A 12,380-nucleotide genomic window follows, 5' to 3' on the forward strand; every position below is an offset into this window, starting at 1 on the left:
TGACCCCTTCAGCCTCAAATGTTCTTCCCTCAGTCTGATCTTTTCTAACACTTTGGTATTTCCTGCAGTGCCACATTGTGTGGGCAAAACCCTGGTGTATTATCTCCTTTCGTCTATATGTGAATGTTTCTCTTTTTACTGAACTACACTCTTGGCAGGTAAAGCCAATGCACCCTTCTTTTGTAGCCCACACAGCATGCAGCACAGTGCCAGAAGTGCACTTTGGAGCGTGTTTGCTCACTCAGTAGCTAAGTCATTTGTCGGTATGCTATTTGTTTCTAAAATCCTACATGCATGTATAAAAAGTAGTACTACAATTTCACAGACTGCGTTTGGTATGAAATGTTTGAAACAGTGTGAACTGTACGTGGGTGGGAACGTTAAGGGGACGATGGTTAACGTATTTCCTCATTCCTGGATTTACCTGCTCTTATGATAAAATCTAAATATTTGGATAATTTTTGAAGAGACCTCATTTATATGAAAGTGAAACTGTTATGAGAAACATAAATAAAGCTGTTCAGATGCTGGGAGGCAAAAGGAAGAGTGACTGGTGAGTAATGGGGGAGAGTGAAGCGCGTGCCTGGAGTGAGAGTCTCCGGAGACAGGTGGACAGTCCCGGGCTGGCACCTGCTGGGTTTTAACGGGCTCGCTCTTCCAGTCCCCATCTATTTGCTCCCATGGTGTGGAAGCCATTCTGAGCATTTTGACTTGTTCTGAGCTTCAGGAAGTGACTTTGCAGCATTGATCTATGTGCTGGCCCTGACTAGGGAAGTGCTTGGAGGAGCTTCTTCGTGGCTCTGTGAGTACAAAGGTTACTTACTCAAATCCTTTTAATCACACATGTTGGAGCCATAAAGAATCATCTTCTGTATTCTGTTCTATAGAAGGATAAGCCTCCGGTGAATTGCAGTTAATCAAATCTACAAGAGAAGAATGTATCCTAAAAGCTTAATTAAATATGGAATGGGTGAGACTTTGCTCTCTTATGCTTTCACTTTAATTCCAGATAAGAAAAAAGGAGACAGCAGTGTTCAACTGAAAGTGAGTGGGTTGGAACCAAACATAATTTAACATCGATCATAATGATCTCTTACCCGCAGACCATATTTTAAGGAGAACAAAGTACTTTTACACCAATTATATAATTTATTCCTGCCAGTAACCTTTACAGAAGGACAGATATTGGGAATATTTTTAGTATGTTTATTTTTCATTATAAAAGCAATATATTGGCATACTTCAAAATTTATGAAATAGAGAAAAGGAGGGGAAAATAAAGCAATATTCCATTATTTCTGTTTAGTCTTTAAAAAGGTGTCCTTTTCTTATTATATTGCTTAATCAGTTTGAATCTCTTCACCCAAGCATTTGCCTGTGTTTTTCTATATTCTTTATAGTCATGACTTTTAATGGATTTATCATATTTTACTCTATATTTCATTCATTTTCAATTTTTTTGTTATTCTAAATAAAACTGAGAGGAACATTTCAGTTCACATAATTTTTGGTATTGAGGATTTTTTTTCCCTTAAGACTAAATTCCTAGATGTAGAATTATTGGGGCAAAGGACGTGAACATTTATAGCATTATTGACTTTTACTACCAAATTGTTTTTCAAAGGGTTGTGCAAGCAGCAAATATACTGGTTCATAAGTACTAAGTCTCTACATGCTTGCCAGAAATAGGAAATAGGAATTTTTAAATTACTAATTTAATATGTGAAAAACAATTTTTCATTGATATTCTCATTTTCAGTCTTACTACTATGAAGTTGATCATCTTTCCATGTTTACTTTCCAGTTATATTTGACGGGACAGACATTTTTATGCTCATTGTACAAATGAGGAAACAGGTTCAGAGAAGTTGTGTCTTGCCTGTGGTGACACAGCCAGTGAGTGGCATGTTGAGTGTGGATCCGAGGCTCTGATTCTCCACCCAGGCCGGGTCTGAGGATTAGTCCCGGCTCGGCCACCGTCTCCCTGGGGAAGTCTTCTCCTTTCCTCGAGCCTCACTCTCTATCTGCAAAATGAAGCACGTGGACCGGAATCAGCAGTTTTCATTTTAAAATATAATTAAGTTGATGATTTTCTTTAAATGAATCTTGTGCTGAAACTTAATATATGAAACTGCTAAAGCAAAGTTCCTCTGAGTTGACTGGCAAGGGGACTGGCTGTGAGGGCCCCTCCTCCCTCTCTGACTTTCCATAGGACATTCCAAGGCTTCACTGAGACACTTAGACATCATCTCATCCAAGGATTTCTCCCCCAGTTTATTGAGATGCAATTGACAGCCGGCACTGTGAGGTTAAGGCGTACAGCATGATGAGTGGACTCACACACACACTGCGAGATGACCCAGTGGTTTTCAAGCAGGGCTCCACTACCCCACGTAGCTTTGATATTCTGCCAACTGTAATAACTCAGACTTCCCAGGATATATTTTAAACTTATTTTCATGTCACTTTGCTAACTCGCCCACAAGTGACTGCTCTCTGGGAATCCCATTTCTGATGGTAAAGGGTTCATGATATAGTGCAAAGAAAGCTGGGTTTAGAGACAGGACACCTGGGCTCCTTCTTCCGATTTCACATGGCCTCTCTGTTAGTTTCTCCATCTAAATTGGAAAGAACTGTCTCTGATTCTCCAAACTTGTAGAGTTGTTGTGAGGGTCACAAAATGTTAAGCCATGTCTGTGCTCTCCTTTTCTCTTTCCAAGCACTTGGTGGGCTGATGTCCCTGCCTGTTTTGAAGCTGGACACAGCCATGTGATTGACGAGCTAGTGATGCCCCTGGAAGTGACCAGTGTCATTTCTGGGTGGAGGCTGTAAGAGCCAACACACAATTCACCAGCTTCCTTCCCCCTTGCTGCAGTGATGATGGAAGCACATGTCAAAATTAGACCCTGGTTCGCTCGGGTCTGAGAGGGACCACTACGAGCAGAGACTCTGGCATAGTCAGACTGTCCTGGAGCATAATCAAGAAACCAAAGTTTGTTGTGTTAAGCCCTGAGCTATCAAAGTCATCTGTTATTACAGCAAAACCTAGTCTATCCTAACTAGTGCAGTGTGTGTGATGACAGTTAACATTGCCCATGAAACTTGTTCCTCATTTCTAGAGTTACTGAGGCCCAGAAGTCCCTGAAAACCTAGAAAACATAATTCCCTAAAGATTAGTTTTGAACTGCACAGTTCAAAACACATCTAGCCATCACCCAAGATTTGTAAAATCTTTTCTCTTGCATGTTTGCAGCCAAGATGGTTAGTGAAGCAAAGCCTTGGCCAGGTCTTCGCCCCTCCGCCCTCCCCAGACGCGGAATCTTCGCCCCTCCGCCCTCCCCAGACGCGGAATCTTCGGGAGCTGACAGAATGACTGGTATTTTTCCCCCACAGATTTAAGATGTATAATCTAATCTCTTACTAATCCTCTTATTCTCCCAGCGAGTCCAGGAAATCAGTGAGTTAAGCATTGCAGAGCACACACGGTTTACGAGAGCAATATGCTGGGAAAGAAGCTGGCTTGCAGAAAGATTTCACCTGTGCTTTATCTCAACACAGTTGCCATATTACAAAAATGGCGCTTTGAGTTGGGTTACTGATAAGGAATAAATTCATCCTGACCTTACAAAGCTTGAAGGTGATGCTTTGTAGAAGTTACAAAGGAGAGCGTCACCCGGTACAGGCAGCCTTGCAGTGGGGCTGGCCCTTTACCAACACCGACAGATCTGGCGCAATTCATAGCACCTTCTGGGCCTCAGCTCCCTCATCTGTAAGATAAAACTCTAATTCCTGACCTACTGCTTCAGGACAAAATGAGACTACACATATGAGATTGCTTTAAAAAAGAAAGGCTGCTTTTGTAATGAATTGTTACTAGCTGAAATTTCTATTTGGTTTGTTTGAAAGTTTAGTTACTCAGACTCTTGAAGGAGAATAAAATTCGCCACTCCAAAAGTGTCTAACATGAGGGTTATTTTAGGCTGATTATTTTTAAGAAACAAAATACTCAGAAAGTTTTCCGTGTTACCTTCTCCTTAACTACCTAGACTAATTCAGATGAGAACCTGTTTCAGGAAGAGAGCTACCATCATAACATGAAGCCAGTGGTGGACGGGGAACATGCGAAGCCTTCCTGTGGGGCCCCCTCTGTGCTCCTTGCTTCTGTGTGGCTGAGCAAACACTTGTTTACCAAGCATTTGTCCTTTTTCACCTACCTGTGAATTGCCCTCCTCCTCTTTGAAGTGGCTGACTCTCCTCAAGCCCAACATCTCTTTTGTCTTTAGCTGAGGATGGTATTTAAGGTGAGGGCTTCAGCTGTTTTGGATAGTTACTCAGTTTTCCTGGGTTTCTCCTGTGTATACATGTTAGCAAACTTGTGTTTGTTTTTTTCCTGTTAACCTGTCCTTTATCACTGGGGGTATCTCAGCCAAAAAATCATGAAAGGTAGAGGGAAAATTATTTTCTTCCCTAACACTCTTTAAGTTGCAGGGAACATTTTCAACTTGTCTTAAAAACACTATAAAAACATTTAAGAGAAAGTGTGGAAGGAAATTTGATTGCACATATAAGCAGAAACTCCAGGGGCTCAGGGCTGCTCTTGGCTCTACCTCACCTGTGTTTCCTTCGCGGGCAGCTTCCCTCTGCATGGGAGCCTCTGCCGTCTCAGCGTCAGGACCGGGCATGCTTCTTGGCACTGAGGCCCTGCATCTGCTTACACTCGGTGCTACTTGGCTTAGCTGGGTCTACGTGTTTATCCCTGGACATATGAGGGGAGGAGATCCCGTTCTTATGGGGAGAGGTGGCTCCCCAAAAGAAAACTGAAGAGCTGTAACCAGGCTGGATGACCAAAACCAGTGGATGTCCACCACAGAAGGTGAAAGTATTCTTCTACCTTCCTTCTTGAGTCCAGAACTCTGAAAAGATGGACAGCCACTCTAGCAGCCTCGGCGTGGGGCCTAACACACAGCACTTCTTGACAATTTAGCTATTAATCCCCTTGAACTCAGGGCTCATGGTTCTTTAGGAAAGCCTTTGGAGACCTTCTCGCAGCAGCTGCAGCCACATAGCCAGAACTATGAGCTGTGATGAGAGGAAGAGGAAAGGCTGTCATCTGTGATGTTGAATTGCAGGAAAGCTTTTTTTTAAAACTCTACTATTCATTCTGTAATCTGCTGAAGTGCACACTGGAAATAATTTCTAGTAGAATCCATATGGACCCAGTAACTGGCATTCAGGAGGAACAAATCCCTTCACGTGACACCTCTCCCAAGTGCCCTGTCCACCTGAGAAGGGGCCGAGGCAAACTGATTCCAGCAGACGTACACCGGGCATGGAGTAAGGGGCTGGGGGATGGTATGGGTGGGGGAGCAGTGGGCCTTGCCCCAGGGGGATTCTAATGTTATTAGAGATGAAACTTCAACACAGGAAAAAGCTAGAGACCATCAGAGACACATTAGAGGTAATTGAGTATGCAGTTTGCAAAGGGTGCTGCGGGTTCAAGGAAGGGAGGAAGCAAGTTTACTCGGGGTGCAGAGGAAGACCCCACGAGGAGGGCTGAGAGATGGTTGAAAGCCATGACATTTACCATGATTGCATTCTCCCTGTGATACAGGAGGGGAAACAGTTCCTCTACGTGGATTCAGCTTCCTCTGAGCCATTTCCCGAACCAACAAGAGGGACCACATCCTCCTCTATTATGAGAATGCATGAGGTGGGCGCCTGAACCACACAAACAGATGCCTGACTCCAGGTGGCCAACCGGTGACCTGAGCACGAGCCCAGTGCCTGACCTCCAGGAAGTGACTACCTTGCCCAGAGACTGACCATCCCCAGCTGCCAACCTCACTCCCCACTTCAACCACTATAACGAGTACCCCCGACCTCACCCAGGGCTGGCTGGTCAGTTTCCGCCCCATCAGTCTGGCCTGCTCGCCTTCCTTAGGTAGATTAGTTTACTTTTTCTCTGATCTGCCTGGCTTTTGTCTCTCAATAAACTTGCCTATTGTCTCCTGACCCGCTCTTGAATTCTTTCCTGCTCTAGGTCAAGAACTCACACTAAGGGCCGGGTCTGACTCGGGACCCGGGTCCCACTCCATCTGGTATCAGTCTTGTGCCTGGCATGCTGAGCACTTTGCATCTTTCTGTGCATTCTCTCGGTTTCTGTCCTCTGCAGCTGTACGGGGTGGGTACTAATGAGACTCTCATTTTACAAATGGGGGCCTAGGCTCGGAGACATTAAGGCCGCCCACACAGAAATAGCAGAGCCAAAACCAGTGGTCTAAACATCACCTACTGCTTCACTCTCAGCTTCTCCTGCAACAAGGCTTGATTCAAGGTTTTGTTGACAACAACCGTAATGATCCTGGCTCTTGGCTGAGGACGTGCAGCAAGAGCAACTCAAATGAATGGTTTAGCCACAGGCTTGACAATTATTTTAAATTAACGTTTTTTAGTGATTCAGTGTTTTTATATTATAATATTGTTTTTCACATTAAAAAAGTGAATTAAACTTTTAAAGTTTTAAAATAAATATTACAATTTGTTATAATTATTCCACTATAGAAAAATTTCCATGAAAATTTAGAATTTCTGTTTAAGTTATGCTGTAGGTTTGACTTTTTATTTTATTTTTATTTATTTATTTATTTTTTTTTTTTGAGGAAGATTAGCCCTGAGCTAACATCTACCACCAATCCTCCTCTTTTTGCTGAGGAAGATTAGCCCTGAGCTAACATCTACCACCAATCCTCCTCTTTTTGCTGAGGAAGATTAGCCCTGAGCTAACATCCATGCCCATCTTCCTCTACTTTATTTGTGGGACGCCTACCACAGCATGGTGTGTCAAGAGGTGCCATGTCCGCACCTGGGATCCGAACCTGCAAACCCCAGGCTGCCAAAGCAGAACGTGTGCACTTAACTGCTGCGCCACTTGGCTGGCCTCTAGGCTTTCCTTTTTAAATTGTTACTGTGAAATTAAAATGTTCTGGGAAATCAATACAGTAATTTCCACTGGCCTGGAAACCCCAGTGATCCAGTTCCATCCCAGACATATGTGCAAGATTTCCTCCTTGAAAATTCATGGTGAACATTTGTGTTTAACACTTAGGTTCTGAAACGCCAGTAGTCGTAACTTGTTCAATTCTATTTAAACCACCATTTTTCAAATTTATTTGATCACAGATGAGACTGAAACGTCAACTAAAAATACTTTAAACAATACAAGACTTCTTATCTTAACAAGTCAAAAACACGGCAGTGACAGAGTTAATTCAGTGGCTTTGCAATGACTTCAAGGAAACAGGCTCCTTCATCTTTCTGTTATGCCATGCAGAGCATACTGGCTTATTCCATAGGTTTTCCCCCTCATGGACACAAGATGGCTGCTACCGTTACAGGCGTCACACATAGGCACAATACTTTTCAGCTGCAAAGAGGGATTTTTAAATGTACTTCTTTGTATCAGAAAAGAACATTTTCCTTAGAAGCAACCTAGCAGAACTCTCACAACTTATTTATAAGAGCTGGGTCACGTGCTTCTGCATCATTTATTTGTTTAAGAGTGGGCATCTGGCCAATCCCTGCAGAGGTGAATGAAATAATGATGATCGGCTGGGACCAATCAGAATGAGCCCTCTGGAGCTGCAGAGTCACTTTACCCCTTTCTTAAACAGAGTTGTAGCTCAACACCTAAACAAGTCAATATCCTGTAAGAAAAGACAGAAATGTGAAACAGCTGTTGGGAGGCCAGCCTCAGCGTCTGCCACGACCTGTCCGTTGTCTCCAGGATTAAGGAAAAATGCAACAGAAGTTGGGAAACTCAAAATGTTGGTCTGTTAATAACATCTTTAAGAACATTTTCCTCCCATTTTTGGTTTAATTACCTAGAGATTTGGCTATGCATAATAGGAGTCACTTGTCATTCGTCATTTCTTCCTGTATCTCCTCCATTTTTCACATGGAAATGCAGGACAGCCAGGCCACCCCATTACTGATAGAGCCTGGAAACCATCAGAGCCCCCATTAGTCTACAGATCCTGTTTCAACTAGTGACAGAGCCAGATGGAAAACCCAGGCCCTGGAACCCCTTGTCTGTGGAAGGGGAGACTTCTGGACACTGGCTCCAGTGTGGGCTCTGGACACAAGTAAAGAGAAATGAAAAACCAGGTCAGCTTTCACGCTGTGGAAGCAGTGATGCCCTGTGACATGCCTGCTTCTCCAAAATCTCTTCCGTCCAGATTTACCTGGAGAACGTCCTCAAACGCCCTCTTGACTGAACATGTGCAGACACAGGCTGTCCAGCTCATCACGGTCAATTGTGGATGAAGAGCTAGGGCCAGTCCAGGCTGCACTGCAGGCTGGCTGTCCCCCGGGCCCTGCATGGACAGATGAACAGGAGCGCCTTGGCCTCTCATTTCGTCTCTGGGCTGCAGATCATTTTTTTCCTGTGTACAATAAATGCAACTCTGTCTGTTCTTTCTACAACTAAACTTAATTTCGTTTGTGAGTCCCCATTCTTGGCAGGGATGGAAATTCTAATCAGTTGGGGTTTTGCACGTTCAGGGGTTAATCTAGCTCTGAGGGGCTTCCATAGTGTCAAGGGTCAGGCCCTCAGTGTGGTCATTGTCCTCTCGGCCTCTCTGAGCATATGTCCTAGCCCGAGTCCCCCTGGGAGTGGACCTGCGATAAGGACTTGTATGCAGGTGGTTTATTTGGGAGCCAACACAGTGAGTAACCCAGGGAATGATCAGAGCATGGTGTGTTACCGAGCGGTCACACTGTGGGTAGTGGCACTCAGTCTCACCAGGACGCTTTGAGGAATACGAGGACAGCATCTCAGACTTGTCCATCTGAGCACTATTTCTCCATCGCTTGCTTTCCACCTTGGTTGAGGCTTGTCTCAAGGGCGGGGGTAAACTCCTTTAAACTTCTAGGAGTTCCATGTTCCCATGGCTGAGCTGGGCTCCTTCCTGCCCCCTCCTCCCCCTGCTGGAAGTGTTGGAGAAGCCCCAGCAAAGAAAGTTACAGAAGTACCATGTGCACTTGGTCCAAGACAGTGTCAGCCTGAAGTTTGTCAAAGCTGCACTTGCAGCCGCAGTGAAACCAGGGGTGTGGCCAAGAGGGTGTGAGACAGACAGGCAGGTGTGTAGGGTGTCCTATTCAGTGTATATGACATGTGTGCCCTGTCTGAGCCTCAGTCTCAGGGTATCAGATGTCTTGTGCCAAGTCCCTGCCACCTGGTTGCCCTTCTCCCATGGTGGGCAGCAGACGCTCTGCTCTGGGCCCTGGGTCATGGAAGAGCTGTGTTCCTGCGTGCTCTCTGAGGCTGCTTGGTGTGTCGGTCTGGACCTCCCTGGCACATGTGTTTCCTTTCTAGCATCCTGGGCCTCCCTGCTCCTAATCAGAGGAGGGAGCCCTTGCTCTCGTGAACGCCCACATCTCTGGAGTTTCTATTTTTCCCTCTAGTTGGATCAGAGCAAGGGGTGGGGAGGTGGTGATGGAGCTGGGCGTCACTTTCTCAGCCTCCCCAAGCTCCTGGTGTTTTCTTTCTTCAAAATAAAAGGATATTTTCTAAGTTCTGGGGGGTAAAAAACCTGCCTTTTCTGAGCCTAATATTCTATGCCTTGACTTCCATGGGGCCTAAACTTTAAGATTCAAAAATGAAGAACTGGCTCCTGCCTTGGGCTGTCTTCCTCTAGGCCCAGAATCTGAGACCAAGATTTAAGTGCAAGTAGCTCAATTGGGAGGTGATTGTAGGAAGCACCATGGAGAAGTGGAAAAGCAAGATGGGGAAGTCCACAAGCCAGGAACCACTGTGGACAAGTGGGGTTTCCTCCTGCTGGGGAGTGTTGGAGCGAGTGCAGGAGACGACCTGAGTGATCCCACCTGAGGACGGGCAGGGGGCATGTGCCCACCAGCTCCCGTAGCTTCTGGGTGAGAAGTTGTCATTTCCCCAGCACTCCAGGCCTTCACTGGTAGAGAGCTCTCAGGTAAAGAAATGCTATATGGCAAGAGGGGAAAATGGTAAGGCCCCAAAGGGACATGGATGCCGCCCCACAGCCTTGCTCTGTCTCCTTCCCCTGACCATTCTTTCCCTCAGGAAGTTGACAGGAAAGGACCTACTGATTGAAAAGGGGGAAAGGCAAGAGCTACAATAAAGTGGGAAAAACTCTCAGTAATGTTACCTATTGGGAAGACTAATGACGTCTTCCATGAGCAGAAGCGGTGTTTCCATTTGTCTGATTTTAGGGTCTAGACAAATCTCAAAGTGGCCAAGTGTTCACGGTGCCTCCAGGACTGAGGACTTGTCAGCCGGCACACGGGCGATGTGTTCTCAGCTAACGGCAGCCTTACATGGTAACCTTTCAAGTTTTCGGAGCTGGCTCAGCACAGCGGTTAAGAGCTAGACAAACAAGCAAAACAAAACAAAGCCAGACTCATGGACACAGACAGCAGGTCGATGGTCGCTGGGCGGGTGGGTGGAGGGGGAGGTGGGGGGGAGCCTGAGGGGGAGGTGAAATGAGTAAAGGGGATTAAGAGTTACAAACTTGGAGTTATAAATTAAATAAGTCATGGAGATGTAATGTACAGCTTGCGGACTATAGTCAATAATATTGCACTAACTTTGAGAGGTGAGAGACGGTAACCAGCCTTACTGTAATGATCATTTCTCAATGTATACAAGTGTTCAATCACTATGAGTTCGCCTGAAACTAATATACTGTATGTTAATCATACTTCAATAAACAAATGAAGAACCAGGCTCAGGCCAGTCGGGCCTTAGTGCAAGGCCTGGCTTGGCTACTAACTTGCTTTGTGAACGTGGGAGAGGCACGCAATCCCCTAAGGCCCCAGTTCTCCTCTCTAACTGGAGGATGATCAAGTACCTTCCTCACAGAGTTATTCTGAAGATCAAATGAGCTAGCCCAGCAGGATAATGCATTGACACAGCATCAGGCCCGCAGTAGATATGTTGTCACCATCGGATGTAAGGGCCCATTTTCAGCTGGTCTGTTGTCCTGGTTGTCTATGGCCAATGTCTCTTCTGATATTGCTGTTAATAGAGGTAGGGGTATGCTATTGATTGAGTGTTTGTGTCTCCCCAAAATTCATATGCTGAAATCCCAGCCCCCAATGTGGTGGTGTTAAAGGTGGGGCCTTTCGGAGGTAATCAGGTACTTAGGTCATGAGAGTGGAGCCCTCATGAATGGGATTAGTACCCTTATAAGAAGAGATAGGAGAAAGCTTGTTTCTCTCTCTGCTCTCTCTCCACCACATGAGAGTGCAATGAGAAGTCTGTAGTTTGCAGCCTGGAAGTGGGACCTTGTCAGAACCTGACCATGCTGGCACTCCGATCTCTGACTTCCAGCTTCTAGAACCGTAAGAAATAAATTTCTGTTGTTGATCAGCTGCCCACTTTATGACATTTTGTTGCAGGAGCCCAAACAGACTGAGACAGGGTATACTGACATGGAACGTTCCCCACCCCAGACATGCGGGCTCACACCCTTGGCCTTGCCTTCATTTGCCATCCTGCATTTGTGTTTGTGAGGCTAGACCTCACCCTCAGTCTGCCACTTGGCTCCACACAGAGGGAAATTTCTGTCCCTTTCCCCCAGATCATAGCAGTGACTGTGTTTAGGTCAGGAGTGGACCTGGAGGTGAAGAACGTGTCAGATCCCGCTTCCTTGACAGCTTCGAGAGAGCTGACCCCTGTCTCCTGAGGGCTGGCTGGCTCCACTGGGCCTGGTCACAATTCCCACTGCTGAACTTACCAGCTCATGGGAGCATTACTTCCTTCAGAGTCCCTTGAGGACAGGGGCTGGATCTTCTTCAACTCTGACCCATAGGAGGGGCCGTTGGAATTCCTCCATGTTGATTGGCAACTGTTACCCTGAGCTGCCAAAGGACCACCCCTGCTTATCGTCCAACCTATACCTGCTCCTCCCCAGAACTTCTCCAAAATCCACTCTTAGGTAATGCTGGCCCAGAGGGGCCTCTGGACCCTGCCCAAGCCCCTTGGCCAGCATCCACTCCTGTAGGTCAGTGTGACGCCAAGCCTGGCTGTTAAGTATTTTGAACACAGTAGGTCCCCTGGAAGCAATTGCTGAATTAGAAGTTCTATGGATAGTGCTCAGAAAAGGTGATTTTCCTCATTAAAGAACACTCTCTTCCAGTCCCCACTGGGGACGTCCTTACTTCCTTTATCTCTGCAAGTCCAAATCTGGCTCATTTTTCTTGGCCCAAATCAAACAGGAAGCAAGAGCTGGGTGGGATCAACTCGAGTCCAACTTCCTCACCGAAAACATGAGGAGACTGAGTCCCAGAGCCAGGAAATGACTCAGCTGAAGGCTCAGGCATCCATGAAGGCTTTCTGACTTCTC

The 12,380-nt window shown here is 45.8% G+C and overlaps 1 long non-coding RNA gene across 1 annotated transcript; it reads left to right on the forward strand.

Moving 5' to 3' along the window:
• Window positions 1–522: 522 nt before the first annotated feature.
• On the forward strand, window positions 523–6,521 carry LOC139041601 (uncharacterized). Its single transcript, XR_011497058.1, has 3 exons — window positions 523–553; window positions 3,254–3,376; window positions 5,612–6,521. It is a non-coding gene; the product is annotated as an uncharacterized lncRNA (long non-coding RNA).
• The last annotated feature ends 5,859 nt before the right edge of the window (window positions 6,522–12,380 follow it).

The sequence above is a fragment of the Equus asinus genome, chromosome 22 (genome assembly GCF_041296235.1).
Source record: "Equus asinus isolate D_3611 breed Donkey chromosome 22, EquAss-T2T_v2, whole genome shotgun sequence".
Lineage (NCBI taxonomy): Eukaryota > Metazoa > Chordata > Mammalia > Perissodactyla > Equidae > Equus > Equus asinus.